The 18,885-nt window shown below is 44.2% G+C and overlaps 1 long non-coding RNA gene across 1 annotated transcript in view; it reads left to right on the top strand.

Annotated features, from left to right (window-relative positions):
- The first annotated feature begins 8,837 nt into the window (after positions 1 to 8,837).
- LOC144690787 (uncharacterized) overlaps positions 8,838 to 18,885 on the top strand; it is a 169,228-nt gene continuing 159,180 nt past the window's right edge. The window contains exon 1 of the long non-coding RNA XR_013578963.1: positions 8,838 to 9,105. This is a non-coding gene — a long non-coding RNA (uncharacterized LOC144690787). The remainder of the gene's footprint in view (positions 9,106 to 18,885) is intronic.

The raw sequence follows: 18,885 nt of genomic DNA, 5'->3' as shown, positions 1-18,885 counted from the left end.
TTGTTAACAGCACTCGCAACCTGTCCTGTCATGATCAATGATTTATGTACATATACACCTTTGCTCCTGCACCCACTTTATAATTGTACCCTTTATTTTATATTGTTTCTCTGAATTATTCCTACCAAAATGTATCACTTTAAACTTCTATGCATTAAATTTCATCTGCCACTTTTCCTCCCATTTCACCAACCTGTCTATGTCCTTTTGAAGTTCCATACTATCCTCCTCACAGCTCATAATACTCCCAAGTTTTGTATCATCTGCAAACTTTGAAATTGTGCCCTGTGCATCAAGGTCTAAGTCATTAATATATATCAGGAAGAGCAATGGTCCCAGTACTGACTGCTTGGAATGCCATTACAAACCTTCCTCCACTTCAAAAAACTTCCATTAACCGCTACTCTTTTTTTCCTGTCACTCAGCAAATTTCAGATTCATGTTGCTATTGTCCCTTTTATTCCACGAGCTATAATTTTGTTCACAAATCTATTGTGCGGCACTTTAACAAATGCCTTCTGTAAGTCCATGTGCACCACATCAACAGCATTACCCTCATCAATCTTCTTTGTTGCTTCATCAAAAAACTCCAGCAGGTTAGTTAAACACTATTTGTCATTAGCAAATCCATGCTGGCCTCCCTGAAGTAACCCACATTTGCCCAAGTGACTACTGATTTTGTCTGGAATTATCATTTTTAGAAGTTCTCCCACCAATGAGGTTAAATTGACTGGCCTGTAATTTTACTGGGCTTATCTTTGCATCCTTTTTTGAAAAAGGGGAAAACAGTTGCAATTCTTCAGTTCCCTGGCACCATCCCTGAGTCTAAGGATGATTGGAAAATTATGGCCAGTGTCTCTGTGGTTTCCAATCTCACTTTTCTCAGTCTCCTTGGATGCATCCCATCTGGTCCTGGTGTTTTATCAACTCAAAGCACAGACAGCCTATCCAATACATCCTCCTGATCAATTTTAAATCCTTCATGTGCCTTAATTACCTCCTCTTTCACTATGACCTGCACAGCATCTTGCTCCTTGGTAAAGACAGATACAAAGTAGCCATTTAATACCTCAGCCATGCCCCCTGACTCTATGCGTAAACCCCCTTTTTGGTCACTAAACGGCCCTGTTCCCCCTTTCACCACCCTTTTTCTATTTATATATTGATAGAAGACTTTAGGGTTCCTTTTGTTGTTAGGTGCCAGTCTCTTTCCACACTTCCTCCTTTTCTTATTTGCTTTTTCACTTCCCCTCTGAACCTTCTATATTCAGCCCAATTCTCAGTTATATTGTCCACCTGACATCTGTCATAAGTACACATTTTCTTCTTCATCTTACGCTGTATGGGAAAATTTTTTAGCTTGGCAGGCAAGCACATGCCCGACCCGACTGAGAGTAAAATGATGCGTGATGATGTCGGGCGTGCGTCCTGATGTCATCGTGCACTCGCACGATGTTTCGGTCAGTGGCGGACTTCTCCCTCTTGCTGTGTGCCAGCTTGTCCTGCATGGATAGAGATAGAGAGAGTGTAAGCAGGATGCCTGCCAGGCCAGATGATACGTATGCCTGGCATGCGTGGGTGGTGAGTGGTCCCATGGATGGGATGAGGACAATTAAGCTGTGTGTGAGAGAGTGAATGGTGATGTCCCTTGAACTGGCAGTGAGAGGCCTTTTGATGAGTGAAGGGTTTGTGAGTGTGTGAGTTGAGAGTGATGAGAAGAGTGACTTACCATTGCAGAACGGAAGAGATCATTCATCCTCTTGCGGCACTGGGTGGCTGTCCCCTTTGGCAGGGCATTGGCGCTGACCACCGCTGCCACCACATCCCAAGCTGGATTGGTTATGTTGCTGCCCATCCTGCTAGGGCGGCGGTAGAAGACATCAGGACGGGCCTCCACGGCATCCAAAAGGCACTTGAGAGACGTATCATTGTGTCTGAGGGCTGCAATCGTTTTGCCTTTCAGGGCCTTGTCTTCTGTGCAACAGTCCTGGGCTAGAAACGTTGAAAGGTATGTGCATGGCTGGACTTTAAATATGGCGCCCGGAATGATAAAGCAGTGAGGTGACGGTGTGGCGGGCAAATGAGAGCCCGTCGGCATGTTTCCCGGGAATGCTTAATTAATGCGGCGGGTTTGGGATGATACGGAGCGAGGAGCCACCATTGCGGCCGGCACGTTAAACATCATTTGCCCCTCCTGCTACCGTACTTAGTACAAATCTGGGACGACTCCGCCCAATGATTAGCATACGGGCAGAGTCTCAGGAAAAGGAGCCGAGCATTTAAGACTGAGATGAGGAGAAATTACTTCACTCAAAGGGTTGTGAATCTTTGGAATTCACTACCCCAGATGGTTGTGGATGCCCCATTGTTGAATACATTTAAGGCTGGGATAGACAGGTTTTTGGCTTCTCAGGGAATAAAGAGATATGGAAAGTGGGTGAGAAAGTGGACCTGAAGCCCATGATCGGTCATGATCGTATTGAATGGTGGAGCAGGCTTGATGGTCCGGTCTTGCTCCTATTTCTTCTGTTCTTAACAAGAGGCTCTTGAAAATACTTCTCACAATCATCATAAACACAGCTGAGAAATATCTTCTAAAATATTAGAAAAATAAATGATTTTGGTGTAGCTTTGTGTGACTGGATATTTCAATAAGCTTTGTATTGCTGGATCACGTCACAGGTTTAAGCATATCAGTGTCAAGGTAACTTATTTATAGTAACAATCTTTGAGCCCTGTTTGAGGAATTGACATGAAAAAACATAGTTGAATTTGCCTGAACTAATTTGGAGATGAAAAACAGTTTGATTTCCTAGGACATCGGACAAAGCAGATTGAAGAATAAGTGAAGTATTTAGGTGAAAGGAGACCAGAGGAATAACAGGATCAGGGCATACAGATATAATTCGGTCTTCATTTTCAAGCAATGCCCTCTATCCTTATTTCCATGTAACCCTTTGATGAAATGTATGACAATTTGAGAAGCAGAGAAGTCAAGTTGATTTCTGAAGAAGACCTTTCCTATAGTAAAAACTGTGGACTCAGGAGATGCAAAACCACTACATTGCCATTGGTTCAAAGGTGGAAATGTGATGCCACAGGCTTACATTGGAACTTTTCCATTATAAATTTGGACAAAATAAATTCATATTCAAAACCACAGCAAACACACAAATCTAAGAACTTCAATATGTTATGAACAGTGAATTAGTTAACCGGAGAGTTCATGTTAAATAAATAGCTAATTTGATTTTCACCCAAGTTTTTTCACTTAAAAACACATGGGATCAAATATTAACAACTTTTCACTGTTGCACCTATTATGATATGGCAGATGGTATTTGCCAGGCTGACCAAATTCCAAAGAGAAACTTGGCCAAGCTATCACAAAGATTTTGCAATTTGTCTTTATTACGAGAAGGCTTGTGCACTGAAGTTAGACGTAATGAGTCTACCACCACCATTCGAGATTTTAAAGATTAAGTGAAAACATTTATTAACAAAAGAAAAGAAAACTTGAACAAACAAGATTTCCATTAAAAGGTTATTTAGTCTTACAACAGTCCCTAAAACCTCTACTTAACTAGACTCCCAGCTACACACTCTATTTCAGGCAATGGTTCAAATAGATTCTGAATCTGTAAAACATCCAGCAAGATTACCACAAGCACCCACTGTTTTTATAAGGGAGGTATTTCACAGCTTCTTTCTCCCTTTCACTCGACAGTGAAAGCCCAAAGGCTTTTAACACAACCTTGCTTACTAGAACAGCAAACTCCTGCAGGGAGGCTCAGGGCTTTTTCCAAAAGTCTGTTTCACGCAGTGCCCCTTTCAAGATCTCACACGACCACACCTCATACAGCTTTTCATCTTTCTTTAAATATATTTTTTCCCTTTTGATTTGTAAATTCCATTGTTCCAATCTATCTTTGGGAGTTACCTTTCCCAGAGCGTTGTCATTATGGTCAGCACTTTTAGGAAAAATAAATGTAATAACTTTGCCTTATTTATCTGGCCAGTTGTAACCATCTTACCATACCCCTTTGAAAAGCCAACAACCCTTATCTAAAAATGCAAATTCCATTTTACTTAGCTCATCCATTAGCATTTCAAATACCTATTTTTTACACTGAATCCCTTTGATGATTCAAACCTTGCAGTCTAACAGTCTGCAGTTTACTTAAATTCTTCACATACACACGCACATAGGGCTGAATTTTCCCCCTGTCGGGGGGGAAGTTGATGGGCAGGCGCGTACGGGCACGCTTCCAATCGGCGCCCCCGATAGGGGGCGCAGTGCCATTTTACATGGGCGGGCCAATTAAGGCCCGCCCAGCGTGACGTCCGCACAGAAGCACAGTACACACCCTGTACAGGCGGGGGGAGGGGGAATCCTAAAATCGAGAGTTCCTTCTTTCGTGCATGCGCACGAAAGAGCACACTCATCTCCCTGAGGCTAAGTGCAGCCTCAGGGAGATCGGATCAAAATGTAAAAAACCTAAAAATAGAAGAGTAAAATTTCCCTAACATGCCCCCTCATGTGACACTGTCACATGAGTTGGGACATCTCCATAATTTTCACAAAAACTTTATTAATGATTTTTTAAAACCTACATGAAACCCACTCCCGCTGGTGGATGAGGTTTCATGCTTTTTCTAATTCCCACTGGGGCATCTGGCCTGCCCGCCAACATTGAGGTTGGACGGGCAGGCCCTTTAATTACTTAATTGACTCTGTCAATGGCTTCAATTGGCCATTGACAGGTTGGTGGGTGTGCAGCTGATTTCGCTGCGTCCCCGCCTTCCTGAAAATTTAAATGGGACGCGGTGAGGTCGGGAGTTCCCCCGACGTCACCGCGCGACATTTTACGCGTCGGCGAGTGGGCCCCGCCTCTGCTCGCCGACACGTAAAACCCTGCCCATAAGCCTGCTTTAAAGTATCCCACAGTAATATCAGGAAAAATATAATAGTTCCTTTACACATCATTATTCCATGTTTCATATTGGCCAAGAAGATCATAACCTGTTTTTATATGTTATTTTTGTTCTTCTGTTATCCATCTGATTGTTGAAACATAGAAAAAGGTTAAACAGCTCATTATTGAGAAAGTTTCTATGCAATTTGTGCTGTAACCATAGTAAAAACAAGTAACCTCTGACAAACAACTCTTCATTTAAAACCAGCATGTATAATGAGTGCAGATTTAAATTGGTTTCTAAAATTTTCATTTGTATGGAGGTAACAAAAATATCAAACTATCCGATACCCTTATGTGTAGAAATTAAAACATTTGTATTTATTTGGGTGACACAAATAATGACTTCAGCTTTGCCTTAATTTGGAAACCTGTAAGACTTTTCCAAAATAAAATTCAGGCAGGGACAAACTCAGTATTTTCCAATTAACTTCCTTTGGCCTATAATTTACATAACTAATACTTTCCTCCAAGTCATAGTGCGAGACTTAATAATTTTTGAGTTATTGCGGATAACATATTTTCAAGTTGGACCAATTTGAGCACGCCGGGTAATGGGACAACACTGACAACATATTAAGCTTAAAGCTTTGGTTTGCAGAAATAGTTAATGTATAGACTCCAAGATTTAACTATCAAAGTTATTGATACATATTTATGTTTTGAATGTGTCGCATCTGTATGGAAATAGTATTCTAATTTAATATGCTCCATTGCGACCACCAAAGGCCTCCGGCCCTGGATTTCCTTTCCTAAACCTCGCTGCCTCTCTCTTTCTTTAAGAAGCTCTATAAAACCCACCTCTTTGACCAAACCTTTGCACACCCATCCTAACATCTCCCATGTGGCTCAGCTTCAAGCTTTTTGTTTCACAACTCACCTCTGATACTTCATGGGGCATTTTACTCGGTTAAAGGTGCGACGTAAGTGTAAGTTGTTGCTGCAGAATCACTGACCTCTCTTCAGATCGTCCATTCAACCAATTTGATGCCCAAACCCTCTCTCCAATGTCAGTTTGGATTGGCTGAGTTATTTTTTGAGTGCATTCTATTGCATGCAGCTATCATGACAGTTCTTTAACCACATTGTTATATAACCCACATCAAAATTCAAATTTCCTTACTCCTGGTCCACCTCACTTATTAGGAAATAGTCAGTTAACTCCATTCCACGAGTCCATGCTTTGGTTTTAGCTTCCCTGAGTATCAATTGGTCTCTATTTCCCAGCTCTCAATGAACCCTGTCTAACTTCCCAGTAGCCTTTGGTTGGGTCACTGGTGAACAGTCCCACATTTACCTGCAGTATGGCACCTCATTAATGTTGTTTCCAAGTAGCTGGGTCTCCAACTTCTGGCAAGCACCCCGCCATTTCAATGCAATTCATCTCTTAAGCAGCCAAAGCTAGAATTTAGTCATTAATAATAAATGAGAGGGGGTTTTTTTCCCCCCAAGATCTCAGAATTGGAAAAAGTTAACATCAGAAGCCACGCATCAGTCAGTGGATAACCCATGTACCTGTGAGATCATAGAATGGTCAAACTACACAAAAGGAGCCCACTTAATTCCCCAATTATGCCTGTGAAAGCTCTTTGAAAGAAATATACAATTGGCCCCACTCCCCATAACCCTGCAAATTTTCTTCATGAAGCCTTCTGTTATTTATGGTATGGTGTGAGAGCAAGGTGGAGAATTAAGGTGGCAGGTCACTGGGAGCCCAGGGTCAGGCATTATATAAGAGGAAGCTGGGTGCTTCTCTTCTCCGAGCCCCATGCACCTAGTTTCTTCATTCACTTCACTTTTGCCAGGCAACTTCTAGTTTCCTTCCCCCAGCTTCTGTCTCGAAAAATGTTATTAATAACTTGCAGGGCTTTTGCCAGCGTATTGATGCATTACTCTTTAATTGTCATCAACACTTTCAATTCATTAAGAAACAATTTTCCACTCCCATCAAGAACGTGTTCCCTGCAGGCATCCAAATCTGCACTTGGAGCTGTGCATAATTATGATATTGAGTTGACCTGGGAAATTCCACAGGGATTAACACGAGGATTTTCAGCACTGAGGCTGTGGGGATGAATTTCTTTGCTGCTTCTTGGCATGGAATTCATCAGCATAATCTTACTTCAGCTGTCTTATACTCAGCATAGCGGGAAACCAAACAATTGAGAAAGCACCTCGAGGGACCAAGCATCCTGCCCTTGAAGATAAACCACCAGGAATGTTTTCAAACCAATACTCGTTGCTGAAGTATTATCCCTCCTAGTCCTCCTTGACCTTTCTGCATCCTTTGAAACAGTCGATGGCACCACCCTCCTCCAATGTTTTGCTTTGGTTTTCCAGAATTGTAGGGTAGGATTGCCCTCGCTTGACTGTGGATGCAATAGGTGGGGCGGTGAGCACAAGAGGAACAGGTTGGCCAAGAAGCAGAGCCATCGTTATAACCTTGCACAGCTAAAAGAGCTGCATTCTCCATGGCAAAGCCTCAACCAATCAGAGTCCACTTGCCAACCTATCAGCACTCTCTTCATAGACAGTAGAAATTATTGTTTTCCCCCTATATTGGTATTCTTGCAAAGTGCCCTGATGAGTGCAAGACGAAAAGCTCCAAAGTGTCTCTTTTTTCAGCAATATATCAAAGTTCTTTAACCTCTTCAGTTCTTAAAGAAACTGAACAAATTTAAGTTTAAATTCATAGAAAAAGTATACGCTGATATGGCCTGGAATTGGGCGATCCCAATAAAGAATGTTTGAACTACCACTGATTGGTAAAAGCAGAAGGTGCTGCTCTGCTACCTATTAATTGGTGAGATTGATTCCTGCCTACCGTAGTAAGGTAGGAAGCGGAGGTGGGTGGGGTGAGGCTGCAGGTTTGGCATGCGTAGGCATCCCACCAGGTAAGCAGGGCCTTTTGACAATATTAGAGTTTGTTACCATTCATGATAATCCTGGCCTGAATTGATATCTGCGCTCAGGTGCCATTTCAAGTTCAAGTTTCCAGACCACTTGGTGTCCCTTACCTCTCACGCGCTTCCGACTGTCTCTTCTGCCCTGCTCACCTTCATTGCTTTCCATTTCTGATTATCTGCTCATCTCCACAATCACCACACCCTCAATGTCTCTCTCTTCCGCCCCCACCCCCCCACCCCTCCCCCCACCCACCCACCTACCTTAAACCAATTTATATTTCTCCCTTCTTCTAACTATGCTTCAGTTCTGCCGAAGGGCCATGAAGGCTCGAAACGTTAACTGATTTCTTCTCCGCCAATGCTGCCAGACCTGCTGAGTTTTTCCAGGTAATTCTGTTTTTGTTTTGGATTTCCAGCATCCGCAGTAGCTTTTAGCTTTTTGTTTTTATCTATGTAACGGTTGATGTTCGATGATCAATGATTCTGAAGGAATGCATCACTGTTTGACGCATAAACTTGACGAAGATGATCCCGTAGAACAAGCAAGCAGAGCAGTGCAAAAGAAAAACAGAAAGTGCGATCGTCCTTGCTTGGAGTTGAGATGCACATTTCCTGGTTCGGACGAAAGCCTTTGACTGCACTGACTTGTCTGTGCTGAGGTTCTTGCTCAGAACAGTGGGAAACCAAACAATCAAGAATGCACCGCGGGGGAACCAAGCATGCTGCCCTCGAAGGTAAACCACTAGGAATGTTTTCAAACCATTGCTCTTTCAACTGAAAAGACGGATGAAAGTCATTGAAGAAGGCTGTGCTCCCCCTGCGAAGCATCCTCCGCTACGCTGTATTAATTAGCAAGAGGTTGAAAATCGCATGCTGGCGAAAGTCTTGTCTGGCCGAAGGGATCGCATCGGCATCAATAGTATGTGGAAAGAAAATTGCTGACCAACTAAGCCTCACCCAGTTAGCAGACAATGACCTGGATCTTGTGGTCAGTGGCGATGCAGAACCATACGCCAGTGACTGTATTTAGAACTACATTCTTACCTCTTTTGTTTGCTGCAGGGGAAGCTTGCTCTCCTGGCTACAGTGTGGATCCATTGGTGAACAATTGAAAAGGCTGGTGGTGAGGGGGCAACAGCAGTGAAGCCACGCACCCCCCCCCCCAGTTTGGTGTCACGAGCTGAAGACACGCCCTTTGAGGTTTGCCGTCAACTCAATGACAGGTAATTGTTTTTAATTATTCCAAATGTTTTCTTTATTATACCTTTAGATCTATCTGCCCACTCCATCCCTCACCTCCTGTTCTGCTTACTACCCACACCCCACCCCCCCACAACACCCCCACCACCGGCTCTGCTAGCATCCCCCCTTTCTTCACCTACATCACCCCTGCCTCTTCTCTGATATTGGGCGGGACTGAGTAGACAGGGGTCCTGGGGGAATTATTGGGGGGGTGGTTGGGTGGTTGCGGTGAGAAGAGGCAGGGCTGCCAAGGGAACGGACGGGGGTGGTGCAAGAGGCGGGAATGGTGGGGGAAGGGAGGGACGTAGTGAGAAGAGGGGGGCGTTGGAGAGCGGGTGTCAGTGAGAAGAGGTGGGGTTGCTGTGGGAAAGGAGGGGGCAGTGAGAAGAGGTGAGGGTGGTGGGGGAAGGGAGGGGGGAATGGTGAGAAGAGGTGGGGATGCTGGGGAGGGGAAGGGTGTCAGTGAGAGGAAGCGGGGTTGCTGAGGGAAAGGAGGGGGTCAGTGGGGGTGGTGGGGGAAGTGAGGGAGGACGGTGAGAAGAGGCGGGGCTGCTGAGGGAAGGGAGGGGGTCAGTGAGTAAAGCCAGGGGCACTGGGCATGGTAGGGGAGGGATGATTACGTGACAGAGGGAGAGAGAGGCAAATAGTTGAGAGGGGGCCGACTGACAGTCTCCAATGGTCCTCGTCTCCACATGCAGGTAAATTTTGTTAAACTTACCTCTTTGGTGATGGCCAAAACCTTAAGGCCCATACTTGCCTGAATGCAGCCAACTCAGGGAAATCTGTTCCTTAAAACACAGGAAACTCAGTTATATTCGTGCTTATATTTCTTATTTGCTGCCAATCCTGTTTGGATGTTGTGTGCGTGACTGCTTGGGAAGCGCTCTTGTTAGTGTTGTCAATTGGTGGATACATCCTTAATAAAAACAGCAGCATCAGTTCACATCTCGTAGGAACACCAGTGGCAAAGGTTGTATTCAGGAATCCATTTTATGTTGAAGATTACATTTTATTAACAGAATCTGGGCAACTGCCTCCTGGAAGCTGTCCAAAAAAAAAACCCCAGGCTCGGCATGCAAAACCCTCTATGACTGGTACAGTTGGGGTGATAAAAATGATTGCTTGCTCTTTGAGTTTTTATTGAGTAGATAAGCTTTCCTGTGTTATCGCCTTAAGGCCATTAGCAGCGTAGATGAGTAAGGCCATGGCACTTTCACTCACAGGTACCATGTAAAAAATAACAGTCATTGGACTGTTGAGGTGATGTAAGTTGATGTAAACTGCGAGTAAAGCTAATGTTAACACAGGACATGATATAGTAGCCTATTAGTTGAGAGATAAAGCAAGGCAACTGTAATGTGGAAGGTGAGAAGATCCAGGACTGTGTAATAAGTTGTAAATATACTGTTTGAACCATTTATGAAGATATTCTGATTAATTTTTTTTGGTAATATTTATGGAACAGTTCTAAATTGTAACGGTGTTTGATTGTACTGTTTGCAGCTATGAAGGAGCTAAAGGGTTAATTTTTTTAAAAAAAGTGCGCTTTCCACACACAGCTGCTGCGTGCCGGTTTGTCACCGAAAGCAGGCCTCGGTGTCTCGTGATCGGCAATTGGCGTGAAAATGACACCAGCGAGCCCGGGCCTAGACAGCCAGGCCACACATCGTCAAGGGGGTCAGGTAGCCAGGGGACGATGTGCAGAATGCACGTAGGCAGCCCCTGGCATGGGTATAGAAATAGGGACATCGAGGTCCCCCAGACACAGGCATATAAGCACACAGCATCACAGGAGGAGGAAACAGAGGAGAGAAGACACCGAAGAGAACCAAAGACAATGTCACCTGTGTCCAGGCAGCTTTGAGGAGCAAAGATCAAAAGCAGTTTGTCCACTCTTGCCTATATTAAGTATCTTGATTCAATCATTTACTTAATAAATTCTGTTAACTTGTTGCAACAAAAGCATTGTCTGTTGCCTTTTTGGCTTGTTCCAAGTACTCAGTTAAGGTCAGGGAACCTTACAGACTCTGATCACCTTGCCACTGTGTTCAGCATCTGTCATGGGAGATCCACAGGAGCCTTCACACTATCATGCCATCTCCTCTAATAAATCTACAAACAAAATCTTCTGCATCTGGAACACTTACTTTTGGCACAGAGACTACAACTCCAAGCTTGTCGTTCTGAGATTTCAGCAGGGTCACCTGAGATGTCTACAAGTTAACAGGTGCATTGATTTATGTGCTACCTTCAGGCTTCATGTTTTGCACTTCTTTGGTTCAGAAAAACGAGCAACTGAATTCCCCTGAGGCGAAATGTGGCTTTTCTTGTCCAGATCAATAATCTAGTGTCAATTTTGTTGAATTTTGTGAGCTTTTGTCTTGTGGGCCCATGTCCAAGAAGAAGATGGTTGAGATTGCCTGAGCTTATTTCCTGTAGGAATCACACAGCCAACAGGGAGAAGAGCACTTTGTCCCATCAATTTATGTTGGATTCATAAAAGATCCTACAGGTGATAGGCATGTGCCCTAACACAGAGATGTCCAATTTCTGACTATGCAATCCAGCCCTTGAGGCCCATGCAGCTGATTCATCTTTGTTCTTATATTTTTCATTTGTTAGTTTGTCACATCTGACTTATGCTGTATTGATGATTTGTAAAATCATCTTTAAAACTCTTGTCTCATTTGTTTTGATGAGGTTTTGCTTACTCTATGAGTGACTTGAGCTAGTCAGTACATAGTTTCTCTTGAACTATTCATTAAGAACTATTTACAAAGACCTCATGGTAAGCACATGGTTCTATGGGCGCAGTCTACTCTATGTCTTGCTCTCTTGGAGCCTCTTGGTCATCTGATCCTGATGTCATGCTTACATCATCATTCACACCATTGTCTCATTAACATGGCCATTAACACTTTGCTCTCGTCTGGACCTGGAAAAATTTATCAATTTTGCTTCCAATTTCCACCCCTCCATCACCTTAACATGGTCCATCTCTGACACGTCCCTTCCGTTCCTTGACGTCTCTGTTTCAATTTCTGGTGATAGACTGTCCACCAATATTCATTACAAGCCCACCGACTCCCACAGCTACGTCGACTACAGCTCCTCACACCCTGCTTCCTGTAAGGACCCCATCCCATTCTCTCAGTTCCTTCGCCTCCATCGCATCTGTTCCGATGATGCCACTTTCCAAAACGGCACTTCTGACATGTCTTCCTTCTTCCTTAACCAAGGTTTCCCACCCACTGTGGTTGACAGGGCCCTTAACTGTGTACAACCCATCTCTGCCCTCACACCTTCCTCTCTTTCCCAGAACCATGATAGGGTCCCTCTTGTCCTCACTTTTCACCCCACCAGACTCCACATTCAGAGGATCATCCTCCGTCATTTCCACCGCAATTTCCGCCAACTCCAGCATGATGCCACCACCAAATACATCTTCCCTTCACACTCCCTGTCGGCATTCCGTAGGGACCGTTCCCTCCGGGACACCCTGGTCCATTCCTCTATCGCCCCTAACACCTCAACCCCCTCCCACGGCACCTGCCCATGCAATCACAGAAGGTGCAATACCTGCCCCTTTACCTCCTCCCTCCTCACCATCCAAGGGCCCAAACACTCCTTTCATGTGAAGCAGCGCTTTACTTGCTCCTCCTTCAATTTGGTGTACTGCATTCGCTGCTCCCAATGCGGTCTCCTCTACATTGGAGAGACCAAACTCATACTGGGTGACCGCTTTGCGGAACAGCTTTGGCCTGTCTGCAAGCATGACCCAGACCTCCCTGTCGCTTGCTATTTCAACACACCACCCTGCTCTCATGCCCACATGTCCATCCTTGGCCTGCTGCAATGTTTCAGTGAAGCCCAATGCAAACTGGAGGAACAGCACCTCATCTTCCGACTAAGGCACTCTACAGCCTTCTGGACTTAACATTAAGTTCAACAACTTCAGACTATGAACTCCCTCCTCCATCCTCGTCTCTTTCTTATCCCTTTTTTTATGTTCATTTTTATTTTTTAATTTTTATTTTATATTTATTTATTTTCATTTTTATTCATTGTTTTATCCCTACCTTTTATCCTATTTCCAATCTTTTTTCCCACCACCGTCCTCCCGCCCCATGCCCACAAGGACCAGTATCCGTAGCATTTCTCTTTTATCTGAGGGTGGAATTTTATGACAGCGGGCTTTTACGGTCCCGCTGAAGTTAACGGAGTTTTAAGAGGCTCGCTGCATTTTATGGCCACGTCTCCGCCGTGACGGGGCCTTAAGATTCCGGCTTTAGTTCATAAGACCACAGCTTTGCATTACTCTTGTCCCCTTGTTTTATCCTCATTCTCACTTTCACCTGCTTTCTTTTTCTCCCTCATGGAAAGATTGGACAGGTTGGGATTGTTTTCATACGGACCAAGAGCTGGAAAGTAGAATCAGACTGGATAACTCTTCTTCAATTGGCACAGACACAATGGGCTAAATGGCTCCCCTCTGTACCTTCTGATTTCATTGTGTAATCTCTATTTTGGCTATGAATTCCAAAAGCAGCTTGTTTTCGCCATTGACCCGAAACTGAACTGGAGTAGCCATATAAATACTTTGGCTACGGGACCAGGTCAGAGGCTGGGAATCCTGTGGCAAGTAACTCACCTCCTGACTCCCCAAAGCCTGTCCACCATCTATAAAGCAGGAATCAGGAGTGTGATGGAATACTGTCCACTTGTCTGGATGAATGCAGTCCCAACAACACTCAGGAAGCTCAACATCATCTAGAATAAAGCAGCCCCTTGATTAAACCCCATCCACCACCTTAATCATTCACTCCCTCCACCACCGTAGCACAGTAGTAGCAGTGTGTACCATCTACAAGATGCACTGCAGCGACTCACCAAGGCTCCTGTGACAGCACCTTGCAAACCCACAACCACTATCATCTAGAAGGACAAAGGCAGCAGGCACATGGGAACATCACCACCAGAAAGTTCCCCTCCAAGCCACTCACTATCCTAACTTGTAAATATATCACCATTCCTTTACTATCGCTGGGTCAAAATCCTGGAACTCCCTCCCTAACAGCACTGTGGGTGTACCTACACCACATGGGCTGCAGCGGTTCAAGAAAGCACCTCAGCACCACCTTCTCATGGACAATTGGGGATGGGCAATAAATGCTGGCCCAGTCAGCGAAGCCCACATCCCATGAAAAGATAATAATACAAAAAAGAATGTGACTATATTCTGACCCTAGGGACAACACAGTCATCATAATATAGTGCTGGCTGCTTTGGCCTTTTTTTTTATAACCAGGCATAACTGTTTATGCGACATGGTACACCCTTTATGATATTCAGGTAATGTTCCATGTTAGTGGAGGTATAGAAAAAAAATCCTCAGCATCATAAGCAGTGTAGATTGAAGGGTTAAAGTGGTAGAACGTCAATAGTAAACTAAATGGTTGGTCAATACAAGACTTACCATTTATTTGAACATAAAAAATATAGCAATTGGCAAAGGTCATTCTTTAATAGTAGCTTCAAACCCCTATAGCCCATCACACTTTTCAAGTGACATTTTGTTCATAAACCAATTAATTTTTCCCCAATGTAACACAATTCCATCAAAAGTTACTTGCAGCAGAAGGTCGTGCACAACATGCTGAGAAGAGTTGTTGTTCATCCATGGGTGAGGCATCTCCTTTCCTTTCTCAGGATGACAACGGGCCTGCTTCCCTGATACCCACCGTGTTCAAATGTATTCCACCGTGGAAGGCGCTATGAACCACGCTGGGTGGGAATCCTCCACTGAGGAATGAGGAAGACACCTCCGGATTACCAGTCAGGATAGTGAGTGGCTTGGAGGGGAACTTCCTGGTGGTGGTGTTCCCATGTGCCTGCTGCCCTTGTCCTTCTAGATGGTAGTGGTCGTGGTTACTTCCTTGGAGCCTTGGTGAGTTCCTGCAGTGCATCTTGGTGTGGAAGTTGCATCACCAGAACAAATGGAAGTTGCACCACCAGACCAGATGCGACTGAGGTGGACAAGCAGGGAGAATGGAAGGGAGCCCTGACAGGAAACAGGGGGGCGAAATTTTACAGCAGCGGGATTTTATGTTCCCATCGAGGCCAATGAGGTTTAAAATGTCCTCGCCGCATTTTACGGCCCCGTCCCTGCCGAAACAGGGCCGTAAAATTCTGCCCAGGGTGTGTGGAAACGCATTCAAGGTGGCTATGAGGGTCCGCAGGTTTGTGGTGAATATTAGTTGATAGCCCATCTCCAGAAATGGAGACAGAGAAGTCGAGGAAGGGAAGGGAAGAGTCAGAGTCGGCCCAGGCGAAGGTGAGAGAAAAGGGTGAAAATTGGAAATTGGAACACCATGGGCGGGATTTTCTGGATCATCCGGTCCCACCGCAAGTCAATGGGGTTTTGGCTAGGCCGCCGAATCTCCCTCGGCAGGTCCTGCCACAACGGGGTGGAAAGTCCCGGCCTATGTAGCCTTTAAACAGCCATGCTGACATATCCTAAGGGCAGATTTTCGGGTCATCGGGCGGGCACAGCGGGCGAACCCAGGAGCGGCTGGGAAACGGTCCGCCACCCATGATCGGCCCCTGACCTCGATTTCACGCTGTCTGGCCAATTAACAGCCAGCCAGCGTGAAAGGCGCACTTAGAGCCTCAGCGCTGCTGGAGCCACCAGCGAGAAGAGGGCGAGCGTTGAAGTCTGCGAACGAGCGGGGGAGCGCAGACTGAATGCTCCCTGAAGGCAGGGAGCTGCCTCAGGGAGCTGAAGAATATTAAAATCAAAAATAAAGATTCTGAAAATGTGCAAAATACGTCCCCATATAGGACTCACACCTGAACAAGGACATCGTACAAATGCTGTCAAAACATTTTTAGTTTTGCTTAATTAATGTCGGAAACCTCAACTTGCCCATGGATCAGGTTTCCTGAAAAATCCAAAGGCCACCTGGCTGATTCACCCTCCCCGCCAATTGTAAGGTTGGACGGGCAGTGAAAAATAGCTTTAAATTAATTAATTAATGGCCTTAATAGGCCTTCTAATTGTCAGCGGGCGCGCTGCCAACTCTGGCGGCGCCTGCCGAATGAAATTTTACGCGAGTGCGCGGTGACGTCGGGATGCTTGCCCGTGCCCGTCTGCAGGGCGTAAAATCCTGCCCTCGTTTACTGACAGCATTGAACATGGTGAGTCAAGTGCTGGGGCAGCCCAATTTCAAAGAATGGTCCAGCAAGTGCAGAAAAATATTTCAATAGCATTTTGAATACTTCCCGTGTGAGTCTCAAATGGCTACAGGCAAACCCGATCTAATATCGTGGAGCGCACTTTCTGTCATGGGACCCATATGCCTACTGCCATTCTGAACAATTAGGTGCCAACGAACATCCTGGCCCATAGCTATTTCCTCTAAATCAAGAATGTTCTGAGCAATAATTGGAAAATGCGCAAATGCAATATTAGGGGACAGAGCTTTTTGCTGCGTAGACATCAGAGAGAATTGAAATTTTACATGCCTGCCAGTTTAAGTGTTCTCAGTGACCTGGGATCGCTCCCTTTCAAGCAGTTGGACACTCTTGTTTTGTGCTGTTGAGCTATACTTACTTCAGACAGGCAGAATCATGTTTGCAATTTTGGCAAAATATTGCTGTAAACACCAAAATTGCATTGGTGGGGTTCAGCCTTGGCATAATTGGAGTGCCAGAGTGTTTGATCGATCATGGGCCTTGATAATTAAAGGAAATAAAACAATTGTGACCACCTATTCCAGTGGTGTTTTATGCCACAGATACTAGTGACACTGTAGCACAGGTACCACTGTCATATGTTATGGTGAAGCTTCCACTTGGGGTACGATTCCCAAACTAATCACTGAAGTCATGAGGAAACAAGTACTGACTGTACAGGATTGGAACTGAAAGAAAGCATCACTCAGTTTCATGCAGATGTGGGAGAACACGGCAGACCAAGCTAATCTAAGTCATTTATACTTATTTACCTGTAGGGTTCTTCAAGCGCATAATCAGGTCCATGATGTGCAAGAAAGTACTTTACAAATTCGAAAAGGTAGTCCAGGTACACGGCACAGGCCACATGGCTCAGAAGCTGTTCTTGGGTTCAAAATTCCAGTTTTAGAGATCGCTCCTGGCAATTGGAATTCATAGAATTATAGAACGGTTACAACACGGAAGGCGGCCATTTGGCTCTCTCATGTTCCTGTTGGATCTCTGCAAAAACAACTGTTAGTTCCACTCACCCACCTTTTCCCTGTAGCCCGGCACATTTTTTCTCTTTAGATAATTATCCAACACACTTTTACATCTGCCCCCAACACGCTCTCAGGCAATGCATTCCAGGTCCTAACCACGTGCTGCATAAAAAGGTTTGCCTCATGTTGCCTTTGATTCTTTAGCCAATCCTCTGGTTCTCGGCCTTTCCTCCTTGGGAGGAGTTTTGCCCCAGCAACTCTGTCCAGACCCTTCATGATTTTGAAGATAAATCAAAATTAATCTGAAAAAAATAAGTAAAATTAATAGTGACATTGTCAAAACAGTTAACTTAATGTCTAGTAATTGCAAATAATACTCAGTAGAAATGCTACTTCCTTTGTATAATTAAAATAATTTAGTTTTATTAAAATAATTTAATAATTAAATCATTAAGCATAATAAACTACTAAAATGTATTTAATTTAAAAACATTTTAATAGTTTATTTCTAAATTAATAAAGGAATTAAATTAAATTAAAGTATTAAATTAAATTAAAATATTTAATTTAAACATTATATTTATTATAATATTAAGATTATTATCTTTTAATATACAATTAAAATATTATTTTATTAAAATAAAATTAAAATAATTTAGCATTTTGATATAGATGTCATGTAAATGTATAAGTATATAATCTACATCATCAGTGATGTAAGATCACATGACAACAGAACGTGGAGAGGGATAGTTCTATGTAGAGCCTCATGCCAAGTCTGTATTGTACACAGTTCTTATTATGTTAAATAAAAGGTAGAGTTTACCAACCGCCTTGCCTTCATCATTATCTATAAATACAAACCACGACCAACCCCATCGAAGGGCCATGACGATGATAACAGATGGTGACAATGGAAAACATGATAAAAGAAGCAATCAGTGAAGAGCCCAGCAACTGGAAGAAGCAACAAGAGAAATGATTGTGGGACAGGGACAGCATGGGGAAATCTTCAATGGAACTCCAGAAAAGTCTACAGTTAAAGAAAGCCATGGATAAAATCCTACCTCTACTGGAGTACTTCGACCATCTAGAAGACCCAGATCAAGCCAAGAAGTGGCAGAACTAGTGTCGCAGGTTTACCAGGTACAGAGCAGCTTTGGCACTAGCAGAGAAGACAAGCAAGGAACAGGTCAGTACCTTACTCTATGCCATAGGCAGTAGTGCAGATAATGTAATGGTCTGACAGGGCATAAACATAGGGCAGAATTTTCTCATCGGCATGTGGGGGAGGGCCGTGCATGCTTACGTGTAAAATGACATGCGGTGACGTGGGTGTGCGTCCCGACATCACCGCTCGTCATTTCGATCTTCCGTTCGGCAGCCGCGTGCTGGAGGTGGCTGCACACCCGCTGAACTGTCAAAGGCCTGTTAAGGCCATTAATAAACTAATGAAACTAATTCTGAACACTGTCCGTCTAACCTTAAGGTTGGCGGGCAGGCGAAGAGCCCAAGCGGCCTTTGCATTTTTCATGAAACCTCATC

The sequence above is a fragment of the Cetorhinus maximus genome, chromosome 2 (assembly GCF_964194155.1).
Source record: "Cetorhinus maximus chromosome 2, sCetMax3.hap1.1, whole genome shotgun sequence".
NCBI classification, from domain to species: Eukaryota; Metazoa; Chordata; class Chondrichthyes; order Lamniformes; family Cetorhinidae; genus Cetorhinus; species Cetorhinus maximus.
The sequence above is the reverse complement of the archived record's forward strand: the minus strand, read 5'-3'. Positions and strand labels throughout refer to the sequence as shown.